The 12,621-nt window shown below is 40.6% G+C and overlaps 1 long non-coding RNA gene across 1 annotated transcript in view; it reads left to right on the top strand.

Annotated features, from left to right (window-relative positions):
• The window catches only part of LOC138035918 (uncharacterized), a 10,154-nt gene extending 2,080 nt beyond the window's left edge, over nucleotides 1-8,074 (top strand). Inside the window, exons 2-4 of the long non-coding RNA XR_011129792.1 lie at nucleotides 770-822; nucleotides 4,611-4,719; nucleotides 7,994-8,074. This is a non-coding gene — a long non-coding RNA (uncharacterized lncRNA). The remainder of the gene's footprint in view (nucleotides 1-769; nucleotides 823-4,610; nucleotides 4,720-7,993) is intronic.
• Nucleotides 8,075-12,621: the final 4,547 nt, after the last annotated feature.

A 12,621-nucleotide genomic window follows, 5' to 3' on the forward strand; every position in this document is an offset into this window, starting at 1 on the left:
AAGAAAGTCTCAAAGAAGACGAGGAAAGAGAAGAAGAGAAATTTTCCATGAAGAACACTGTTAAGCCGAGAGAAATAGAGCAAGAAACAAAACACTTATTTGCAATGGTTTAATCACTTTCAGGTAGTGTTTTCCTTCTTAGTGTATGCATTGTTGCATCACATATTTTGTGAAATGCTGTATAAACGAAGATGGCATGAAAATGTTTGCTATTCGGAGTTGACAGAGTGTCTGGCATTATTATTTCAACAATCACACACCACGTCGCCATTGAAGCCTACAGCAGACAATCAGTCATCTTTGACGAGTTTTCCTTGTGATCATTGTCTCTTTCGTCAGACAAATACATGTAATAACCGAACTCTCATCTAGCGTGCCGTCATAGAATAATATTAATTGATAGATATTGCTGTTGTATTGTTCCTTTCTGCTTCGATTTATTATCATGAATGATTGTGCTTGCAGTTTTAAGTAAAGTATACACAATGTAGGTTATTTGATTCAGGGTTTCTTCTTAACATTAGAAAAGTGCACAAGACCTTTTTTTGTTGCAGTTCTTTTTGGTAGCTCTTTGTTACATAACACATTGCCAAGTACAGAATGTATGTTCTATTTAAGCAGTAGAGGATATTTTCGGTGTTTACATAGCCTCATCTAAACACAAGGGGAAGTTGGGAGATTCAAGACAGTTATGCAAACCTTCAACTGCACCTCCCCCCCCCCGCCTTAATGATGGTAGGTAATCCTCTCTCTCTGCTCTTTATAATAGGAGACTCAAAGAGGCAAAACAAGAGCACACTGTCAGTGGGAGTCTGTGCTGAGGTGAGAGGGTAATCCTAACCAATTTTGAGTAATTTCTTTGCTAAATGTTCATGGGATATTAATCTTGCATTCTTCGATTTCTGAAACTGTGGATTCACAAACAATTAAGGGCCTCAAGCGCTTAATAGTTTTGTGGTTCAGCGGTTGTTGTATGTGCGGGCATTTTGTCCTTGAATTTCGAAAAAGTTCTCAGAAAATCGAACATGTAAACCTCAAACTAACCTGTTTCGTTGTTCAAGGATAAAGGGCTTTAGAGGATAAGCACAACATCACAGAAGCAGGAGTCAATCTTTGAAAATAACTTCAAAAACGATGCGAAATGTGCAAGGTTTAATTGGTGCTTGACTTATAATTTATCACATGGCAAACGAAACAAAACTCATAAACCAAACAATACAAAGTTTGCAAAAGCATTTAAATCATCCAGGTTTGTATAAAGAATAAAAAACAATCATTACCAACCAGCATTTTCAGGCAACACGAGTGACGATCATGCTTGCACGCAAACACGAGGAATTGTGCCAGGTTACTAAGCCGTTGAAGGATCGCGTTTTATTTGAAGAAACAAGAATGTTTTTTAGAGCTTTCCGCCTTTGGAAAACGAAAATTTCCAGTGTCTATTTCATATTTGTGCTTGTGAGTATCTTCAACATTTAAAGTAAAACAAATCCTTTTTCATTTCAACTGGAATTGCTTAATTACATTCATTTTGAAGTCTTTCGTCATTCATTTTGAAGTATTTCGTCCACTGCGTTCGTTATGCCCAACGATCACATTATGATGTTTATTTTGAATAAATTATTTAGCTGGAACTTGGCTCGAAATCTTTGACCCATGTATAAGTCGAGGGCGATTTTTGGAGCTTCTCTTGAGGCTATAAAAGGTCGACTTATACACGGGTAAATACGGTAAATTTCTATCAACCTTTATTTCAATCAATGCAAGCCCTTCTACATTTCTGGGAGGACATTCTAACGCACTTTCTGGTTTTAAGCCTCTTATCCAATAAATATATGGGGAGGGAAAGATCTCGTTTGTGTGTTGTACATATTACTTCGCACATGTCGGAGTTATGATGCAGTTGCCATTTAGATGCCCAGGATACATCAGATTATGCTATTTCTGACAGTTGTAGCCTACGAAATTGGCAGAAATGGATATTTTGCCAGCACGGACCAGTGGACTGGGTCCGGTTGTCTGGTGGGGATTATGGGTAATTTGTCGTACAAATAGTGAACCGTTAGGGATTTGAATCAGTCTAGGTTAGCCTCCATGGGGTAGTGGCACTTGCATAGGGTTTGGAGAATACGTTCCCTCATTCCCGAAGGGTTTTGGGTTTTCGTATCTGGCAGGTGCCCAGTGTACTTTTCCTTTAACAAGTTTTTAGGAGGTCAGTACCATCAAGTATGTTATGCTACATGTAGAGCGGAGTTTTTATGCATATGGTAAGCAAAATAAACCGGCTTGTGGTGCTTGCTGTCCTTCATGCCCCTGTACACAGTTGTGTTGTGATTGAGTTACGGCCCCAGGTAGTCGTGTTGTGTCTGATTAGATAGTGGAGTCAAAATATAGGGCTTCAGCGTCCCTTGCTTTGTCTGACAGGTCTCTGTACATTTTTGTGTCATCAGCAAACATTCTCAAAGTAGTGGAGATATTAGAAGATACAATTATCATCATAAATGAGAAACAAACTTGGGCCCAAGATCGTGCCCTGTAGGACCCCGGCGTTTCGCAAGGACAAGATGAGTAAGTTCCTCGAAAAACAATGTGTTGTTTACAGTCAGTCAAAAAGCATTTGAACCAATGGAGTAGTGGACCATCAATCCCGTGGCATTTTAATTTGAGTAACAGCCGTTTGTGAGATACAGAGTCAAATGCTTTTGAGAAATCTGAGAATATTAAACACAAGTAGGTCTTGATTTGTTTCTTGATAAAGCCCATTATTTTAATCAAAACAACACAGCAACTGAGTTAGAGCTGGTTTAGCATCAAATAAGCCAAATTCGTTTCAGTTAAAGATTTCTAGGGCGCGCCAGAAGTTTACTACACGATCTTTGACAATTTTCGTGCTAACTTTATTAATACATGTACATGTGATGGAGGTGAGTGAAATTTGCACAGTAATGTTTGGTAATTGTGACAGTGTGGCCCATCAACAGTTTACTGTCAGTACGAGAAGATATCGTATCCCCAAGTGGCCATGTAATGTTCTGTTTATTACCGGTATATAGATATTGATGAAATGTCTGGATTAAAAACAACTTGTTTTATTTATTTTTGAAGTGATGAAAAAGTTGTCACCAACGGCTAAAATGTGCATGTTGCAAAAACATGAAACAAGATATGAAAGTTATGAAAAACAAATCATGATCATGCCAAATGGTGCAAAAAAAATGTTAATGTAGTACAGAAGAATTATATTACAGCACAAGAGTATCTCACAATGAAGGGGAAGCTCATGTTTTATTGGATGATCATGTTAGTTACCATGACGACACCTACATCCTCGCGTGAAAAATGGAAATATCTTCATTGCGCATGGTGAAGATATGACTTTTTCATAAGAAGCAAAATCCTAGTATTTTATTGATCACAGTCTGTATAATAAAAATTAAATTATGGATTATCCACAAAAGTCAGAGAAAATCTTTTTCGAGTATCCTTTCTTCACCCAGCTATAGCTGCATATATAACAGATTTATGGAAGGCATATTTGAGCCATGCATGGGACCTGTATGTGGAAGTTTGAGTTAAAAGGACATGGTCTGAATGGGTATAAAGACACTTTACAAAGCTAAGTTCAAGTGAAGCTGTGATCATATATCATTTCATCATTGAAAGCTAAATTTAGTGAGAAAATTGCTCACTTTTCATTGCTATGTCCTTGGCTCGAAGTCTTTCTATCATTCCCCAAAAGGGTGCAAGCACTGGGACACACAATATCAACTTCAAATTCCCCACTTCTCTGTTTTAGGAAAAAACTTTCCCAACCTCTGGCGAGACAAAGAGTTAAATACCCAGGGTATGCCTTTTAGGGGAAGGGGTGTTGAGCCATAGCTAGATTTAGCTTGCAAATAAATTCTAGAAATTCTGAGAGTTCTAGTCCTTCAGTCTTGTATTACAAGTCTGCAGGCGTGAAGTTAATTTCTGTAAACACGACCAATCCGTCCTTTGCCATTCTTCTGAAAATGTTATTTTAAGGTACTAGTATGTGTAGTTGGATCTGAAACTTGTCCCAAATATAACTTGGAATAGCTCTCAGCTGCTTTTCAAATCAATGTGGCTCCAAATTGCATTTGGCCCAGGTCAAAATCCCACCAAAGTGCTCAGTTATGGCTCACTTCAAAACCTTGTGTACATCCACCCTATGAAAACTTCCACAAAACCTGCTTAATGTCGTGAATTCCTAACCTGCCTGCATGTTTCTTCCACACCTTTAACTCTACCCTGCCTTCCTTCCCTGTAGTGTACGTTTGGAGTGGAAGTAGGTATGACAGCTGATTTTCCAGTCAGTCCCTTGATGTGAAGAGTGCATGCACTGAACCTTGCTGCCACTGGTACATCTGAGCACTGGGCTGGTTCTTACCTTTCCTCCCACCTCATTTCACCTAATCCCATCAATTAAAAAGAAAAAGAATTTTAAAATCGCCCTCCTGCTTGAACTCTAGGTGAGCAGGCGAATCTGATGAATGGTTGTGATGCTGATTAATCTTGATTTTATTTTTTTATATCTTTATCAGAAACAAAACACTGACCCTGTTTCACTGAAATTCTGTTTCCTTGTACAGTGGTGATAGAAAATGTCTAAAAAGCAAGGTCAGAAGTCAGTAAAGGATGTTCTGCGAGACAATCTTTTGCAAATATACCGGGGGAAGAAGAATAAACGTGAAGATTCTGGTAATTTTTTTTCTATTTACTGGTTCATTGTGGGACAGATAATTTATCTTGATGACAATCGTGGTGCATGGTTGAGTAGATTGAGATAATTTTCAAGGCTGTTACAGTACCGCTCAAAAGTAAGTTACCACCTCGCGTCGCATTTCCTGCGCGACGCAAATCGCGCTACGCGATTCCTGTCGCGCGCGACGTGATTGGCGTAGCGCGAGAATAATCAAAGCGTAAATTTCTGGCATATATTAGGAACTAATGTGTTACGCGAAATCAATCAATTTCCCGTACAAATTATCTCTCTGCGGTTGCGTGAGTAAGCCAAGGCGATTTTTGATTTGTTAAAATGTATGGGAATCGTCTAAATTGCAAACTGCGAATTTGCGAATTGGAGACGACGTTTAAGGGACAATAAACATGCATCTGGTTTACAAGCGGAAATTCCGATGAAAAATAAATTCTTGACATGCAAACAAGCGATGATTTCTTTGAAACATCGACCATTTGGTGGAAAAAATTCGTAACGAAAACAATGCGTAGTTGTATTGGCGATCTTCTCTGTAAAGTTAATAAATGCGTGGAGTTGGCTTCAAATCGATCCATGCAAGTTTCTTTCCCACATCTTAAAGTGATCGTCGATCATGTGTGGGTCTGATTTTCTTCATTTGTTTGGAAATTAGCGATAGACTGTCACAATATCAATGAAAAAAATCCACGTTGAAATTGCCATAAGGAGACGACGTTTAAGCGTCAATAAACACAATGTCATGTATCTACAATCTTGGACAAATTAAATGGAACATTGAGACCACCCCTCCCCCCAAAATCAGTGATGTGAAAATGGCGCGTTTTGGCCTTCACGCACCTTCATCCTTGATTTGGGGGAGAGGGGGCATTTCTGTTCCATTTTATTCTGTCCAAGATTGTCCATGAGCCCCTGCTTGGCGTTACCAGTAGTATATGGGGTAATCACGACACGAAATCTGCTCTCGTTCGCTCAAAAGTTACATCATCCGAATACCTGAGAGTTGACTGTAATTATTTTCATAAGCTATATTTACGTTTAAAGCAGGAGGCCTATAAAATGAGAACATAAATTGCAAACAAAAAAGAGAATAAGACTATTGGGGAAAAAAAAAGAAAAACAAAAAGAAAGAAATCGGATGTAAGGAGAATTCGAACCTTCCACCACAGATTACCTACCCCATCCAACTATCCAACCTAACCACATTCTACGCTTTAGACTTTGCATCCGTGCGCCAACCATACCCAATATGCAAACTTGTTGAATTTTTAAGAACTGCATTTGCGCTCCCTTAAATTTGTTGGCCATATTTACATGATCTATCTTCTGATTTTTCCACGCTGAAAAATAGGGCATGATTTACGTTCAGAAAAGTGTTGATGGGCACGATTTGCGGGCTATCGGCAACGAATTTTGTCGATTTTTCAAGATTTTGTCGTCTGGCCAGAAAGGTGACAAAACAGATTGACACTTTTTTCCATTGCTTGTTAACCGTGCTTAACCGTTGAAAAGCGTCTCAAAACAGACGTTAATCGTATAAAAAGTCTCGTAAATCGTGCCTCAAACGTTTTAATGTCATGTAAAACCATTCAAGTGCTCTACAAAGCTTTAAAAGCGCTACTTTAATGCTTGAGTCTTTTGCCATTTCTTCGTTTAATCTCGGCGATGTGACCGTACATAGACCCTATAGTTTTATCGATTAACCCCCCAGAAATGCTTTCAGAGTAAGATCAGTAGTGGGCTTGAGAACTCTAACTCTTACTTTTGTTTCCTCGGGTATTCTTTTTCTCGGTGGCTTTTTTTGCGTCAATTCTACGTAGAGTTATACCCTTACTCTTAATCGTACTGGCAAATTTTCATTTTAAGTTTGGCTTTTTTATACCCTCCGCTTTTCTTAAAATATCTTCCATGCAGTATCTCAACATAGCAACACTAGCGACGAGCGTGACTGCGTCAGAGGCCAGTGGTTTCGGACGATTAATGTGTTGACATATGACCTCTTAATTGACCAAATCTTGAATTTGTGACGTCATAGCCTCCACAGACAATCTTGGACAAATTAAATGGAACATTGAGACCACCCCTCCCCCCAAATCAGTGATGTGAAAATGGCGCGTTTTGGCCTTCACGCACCTCCATCCTTGATTTGGGGGAGAGGGGGCATTTCTGTTCCATTTTATTCTGTCCAAGATTGTAGTTTACAAACGAAAATCCCAATGGAAAATAAATTCTTCATACAGGGTGTTTCTAAAACTCATTCACAAATTTCGTTGAAACATCGTCCACTTAGTGGAAAAATTCCTACAAAAACGATATCCATTGTGCGTTGCTAAAATTTCTTGCCAACCGCAAAAGTTTTAGAGCGTTTGAAACATACATTCTTTAAATATCCACAAACCATGAAAACGAAATTTCATGCGCAATGTAAGGATGAATTTGTTCTCGCGCTCGCACATGAACATAATAACAGCAACCAATAATAATTTAGAATAAAACTACAATTAACTTTATTCCAAAAAATCCTTTCTACATAACAACAATATGTCAGCAGTGCTGTTAGCGTCCACAATCTTAAGTTCGCAACTCGATAAGGCATAAATTATCTGAAGCGTTTAATTGATTCTTTGACCATTGGGTTAAAATTTACGTTTAAAATTTTCAGAGCGAGTCTCCTAAAGGAAACACAAACCAAGGATTATTACCTTGAAAATGAAAAAATAACACAAAAACTTACTTACCTTACAAAAGCGCTTGATTCACGGTTTGTCGATCGGCGAATGAAGCTTTGTAAACAATGAAATGTAGTCGGAAATTGCCACATTTTTACATACGAAGATAGTGCAATTTATCATTGGCCTATTTTCTTCGAAAATGGGCCTTTCACAAACACCGTCCACATTTAAATTTTGAAACAAAAAGGTCAATTAAAATCGCGCGCGAGCGTCAAGCCACTGCACTTACAGACTTCTTACCATCGCGATTCGTGTCGCGCACGAGGGTGGTAACTTACATTTGAGCGGTACTGTATGATTCAGTCCAACCATTGCATTGGGCAAGATATCTTGATAACAATCATAGTTTTACAAAGTAACATGATTTTGGTTTTAAAAATGAACAAGCACGCTTTGCGAGGGTGAGATGTAATTTTTCTACTTAAGAGAAAATCATTTTGCAATTCATTGTCAAGAGCAATTTTGCATGTATAGGATTAGGGTTGTTTCAGCCTGACTGAAGATTATGTTGTTTGTTTTCCAATAGATCCGGACCAGGCAGAAGCCGGCTGTGCTGATGTTGCTTCAGCGGCTGCAGGAACAAACCCACACAGTGATCAGGAACAAGGTATTATTGATATTTGTAGTCAGGAGTTGTCTGAAATTCAAATGTTGGATGGGAGTGTCTTTCAAACACAGGACTGCGAGTACCATTTTCTAGCTTACCAAAATTTAAAGACTTTATAGTGGTTTTAGGAATCTGGCCAAATGTTCTGTAGCCACATATAAAAATTTAATCAATAGTTGGTAATTTGCTTAACATGTGAGGTATTTTAATTTATTATGAGAGGTAATTTGAGTTACCATTGGTGCTTAAAAATGTTATGCGGTACATGTATATCCGAATTTGATAGCCATTAAGAGTGGCTGCACAGGACATCTGCACTGAAACACTGCCATCCATGAGTTGGGAAGATGCAAATGGCAAAGTTGTGTTTCAACAATGTATGAAACATGGTGCTGAACAAATAGACACATATACATGTGCAGTAACAGCTTGAACTATACCCTAAACCCTAACCGTTCCTCAACCTTTACTGTTCCAGAGACTTAAATGTTGAGTTCTCTTTCCCCATGCATTCTCCCTTATTATGCGTACTTCCCTGCGCATGCGCAATTCACCTTTCTTTCATAGAGGCATTGTTCTGCAAATGAAATTGCAATCGAATATAACCATGTGCAGAACCAGGTTATAAGCCTCTTCTTTCTTTGTGCTATTGCTCAAGGTAAGCACACATTTCTATTTTATCCTTACAAGCGAGGGTCTTCTTTGCCACTTTTTGCCTTACATTTAGTGTTTTGTCAACTTGCGTCATTTTGTCCGGCAAAATGCAGAGTTCCAGTATAAATTCTATAGGGGAGTCAGGGTGGTTTAGTTGTCATCAACCGTGCCTCCCATCTCTGCGACCCAGGTTCAACTCTGGGCTCGGGTCGTATGTGGGCTGAGTTTCAGTCGATCTCAATCTGACTCTGAGGGTGTTTCTCCGGGTACTCCGGTTTTCCTCCCTCCTCAAAATCGACTCCCGGCCTATTCCATCAGGCTGTGGGGCTGTGCTCCGAGGTCATACATGGGTCGCGTTCAGGGGCCGAGCACCTAGCCGGCAGCACAACTCCTTCGGTGCGACCTCATTGAGCTGTGCCCTTAGTAATTCAGTCTCCGACTGCGAGAAAGGGCGATTAGCAGGTCAGATATTATTATTATTTATTATTAAATTCCTCTTCTACCCCAAGTCTATTTGTTACGAAAAATAGTATTGCGTGACAAGCGTTACTGTCTAGAAGCTTCGCGAGAGTTCGTAGTTTGTTTATATTTAGGTTTGTACGTAAGCGTTTCTAAATCGGTGTGTTTTGTAATCTTTCTATAATTAGATTCATTACTATTTTAGAAAGTTCTAGAAGTTTATTGTCAGAGTATATAAGTAGACGAGTCCAAGCGGAGTGTTTTCTAACTAGTTTTTCACAAGCGAAGAGAGTTGGCGTTGGCCGTGTTTATTCAAGTGTGACAGAAGCTGTGTGCATTCAGGTTGGCGGAGGCCGTGTAAGTTTGTCGAGTACGTGTTATTCAGAGTTTTACTTCGTGGAAACTACGTTCACTTTGGAATCAATCTTCTTGTTGTTGTTCCGACAACCCTGCGTTCAGATTAGTTTGCAAACTACCTTTCCTCAAAACACACGAACTCGTAACATTGGGGGCCTGTCCGGGAGAGGAATTCATTTGTTTGCTGACTACAGAAACCAGGAAAGGACAATTCAAGAAGGAGTTACAAAAAGAATAAGAAGAACTGTACAAGAGAGTATATTGTGTTTTTGCTGTGGAATACTGCTATGGAAATGGAAAAGCTTTTGCAGATGGGAAAAGAATTTGGATTGGAAGGAGAAAAGCTGCTCGATTTTGTAGAGAAGCAACAAAAGTTAGAACAAGAAAGAAGGAGGGAAGAGGAAGAAAAACAAGAAAAACGAAGACAATTGGAGGAAGAAAGAGAATAAAAGAGGAGGCGGTTTGAAGAAGAAAAAGAAGAGAAACATCGATTACTTGAAGAAGATAGAAGAAGAGAAGATGAAGAGAGAGAAACAAGGCGGCAAGAACGTGATTGGAGATGGAAGCCGAGCTGTTGAAACAGAAAGAGGCTATTGAAGCGGCAAAAAGAGAACACGAGTTGGAGATTGCGCGGTTGGCTGTGGAGAATGCTGACGGGCGTCCTGAAGTGAGAGAGGATCGGGCTAAGGCACCTAAACTCCCCTCATTTGTTGATGGTAAAGACGATTTGGACGCGTATTTGCAGAGGTTCGAGAGATTTGCGGAGACAGCTAAGTGGAAAAAAGATGGATGGGCATCGAAGCTCAGTGCTCTGTTGTCTGGACGGGCACTAGAAGTGTATTCACGTCTATCGGAGGACGCAGCCAAGGATTATGACAGGGTAAAGATTGCGTTAATGAAGAGATATGACCTTACCGAAGACGGCTATCGTCGAAAGTTTAGAGCATCCAAACCAGAAGTCGACGAAAGTCCGGAGCAGTTTATTGTACGACTGGACAGATACCTGTTACGGTGGCTAGAGCTTTCGGATACTGCGCGAACCTTTGATGGTCTTAAAGACTTGATCGTGAAAGAACAATTTATTGACTCTTGCCCTAAGGATTTGGCAATTCACCTGCGAGAAAGGGCACCTGAGACTCTAGCAAAGATTGCGAAGATCGCTGACCAGTACTTGGAGGCTCATGGTAAACATTTGTTCAGCTCAGCGAGCAGAAAGCCAACAATGCAGTCTGAGAGGGAAGAGACCAAGAACATGCAGATTAATCCACCAGCTCTGCATTGCTTTAAGTGCAACACCCGAGGTCATAAAACCGTCAACTGCCCAACCCTAACAAGAAAGTGTTTCCTATGTGGCAAGCAAGGTCATGAAGCTAGAAACTGTCGATCAGGTGGACGCAGATCAGGAGGACAAAGTAAGGATGGTAACCCTGTGCAGCGTGGTCAAGTGAGTGCCAGTTGTTTACTTCAGCCACCTGAGGATAAACCTACGGATGAAGAAGTTAAGGCCTGTATTAAAGATGATAAGCTGCTGTTAGCCTGTGGTAAGAAGATTCCATTGTTGAGTAGTGCTTGTGTTGAACCGTTGACTGGAGTGAGAAGTAAAATGCCTGTCGTGAAAGGTAGAGTTGGACAGAAGCCTGTTGATGTCCTGAGAGATACTGGTTGTAGTGGAATTGTAGTAAAGAGGGACCTTGTATCCGAGGATCAGTTTACTGGTAAATTTAATGTTATGCTGCTCATTGACAATACGGCAAGGAAAGTTCCTATCGCAAAGATTGATGTTGATACACCTTATCTCAAGGGCCAAGTGGAAGCGCAGTGTCTTCCCGATGCTGTTTATGATTTAATTGTCGGTAATGTACCAGGCGCAAGAGCCGCTGACGACCCAGACCCATGCTGGCAAGTTCCTGTACAAGAAGCTTGTGCTGTAACCACGAGAAGTCAAGCTAAGAAAGCTGGAGAACATATTCCGTTGAAGGTACCAGATACTAAAGAAAGCCCTGTAGTTGATAAAGAAAAGCTCAAGCAAATGCAGCGTGACGACGACAGCCTACAGAAATTTTGGGAGAAAGATGACGTAGTTGTGAGAGGCCAGGCTGAGACTTCATTCGAAGTGAAAGGTGGAGTTCTGTACCGCGTCTACAAGCACCCTTATGTGAACGGAGGTAAACCCCTGAAGCAGGTTATGGTTCCTGTGCAGCTGAGAAGTCGAATAATGGAACTAGCTCACGGATCGATCATGGGAGGTCATATGGGAATAAAGAAAACGACTGATAAGATTCAAAGCGCGTTCTATTGGCCAGGCATTCAAGGGGACGTAGCTCGTTATTGCAAGTCCTGCGATGTATGTCAGAAGACAGTTAACAAGGGTTCCGTACCGAAGGTTCCCCTAGAGAAGATGCCATTAATTGACAAGCCGTTTAAGAGAGTAGCAATCGACCTGGTTGGACCTTTTGTTCCCCGAGTGAGGACGGTCATAGATATATTTTGACATTGGTCGACTTCGCAACTCGTTATCCTGAAGCTGTCCCGCTGAAGAACATTGATACTGAAACTGTGGCAGAAGCCTTGGTGGATATCTTTAGTCGTTTGGGAGTGCCTGAAGAGATCTTGAGCGACCTTGGTACGCAGTTCGTCTCTGAGTGTATGAAGGAAGTGACGCGGCTTTTGAGCATTAAACAGCTCACCACGACTCCATATCATCCTATGTGTAATGGCCTGACGGAAAAGTTTAATGGAACAATGAAGAGCATGTTAAAGAGATTGTGCAGTGAACAGCCAAGACAGTGGCATCGCTATATTAACCCGTTGCTGTTTGCATATCGTGAAGTTCCCCAGGAGTCTACTGGTTTTTCGCCGTTTGAGTTGCTGTATGGAAGAGCTGTCAGAGGACCGATGTTTATTCTCAAAGAGCTTTGGACGAAAGAGCTGGAGGAGCCTGAGATAAAGAACAGCTATCAGTATGTGTTTGAGCTACGCGAGAAGCTTGAAGATACCCTCAAGCTGGCGCACACCGAGCTTCAGAAAGCCCAGAACAAAGGCAAGCATTATTACGATCGAAAGACTAAGGTCAGGAA

The sequence above is a fragment of the Montipora capricornis genome, unplaced genomic scaffold (assembly GCF_036669925.1).
Source record: "Montipora capricornis isolate CH-2021 unplaced genomic scaffold, ASM3666992v2 scaffold_437, whole genome shotgun sequence".
In the NCBI taxonomy this organism is placed as follows: Eukaryota; Metazoa; Cnidaria; class Anthozoa; order Scleractinia; family Acroporidae; genus Montipora; species Montipora capricornis.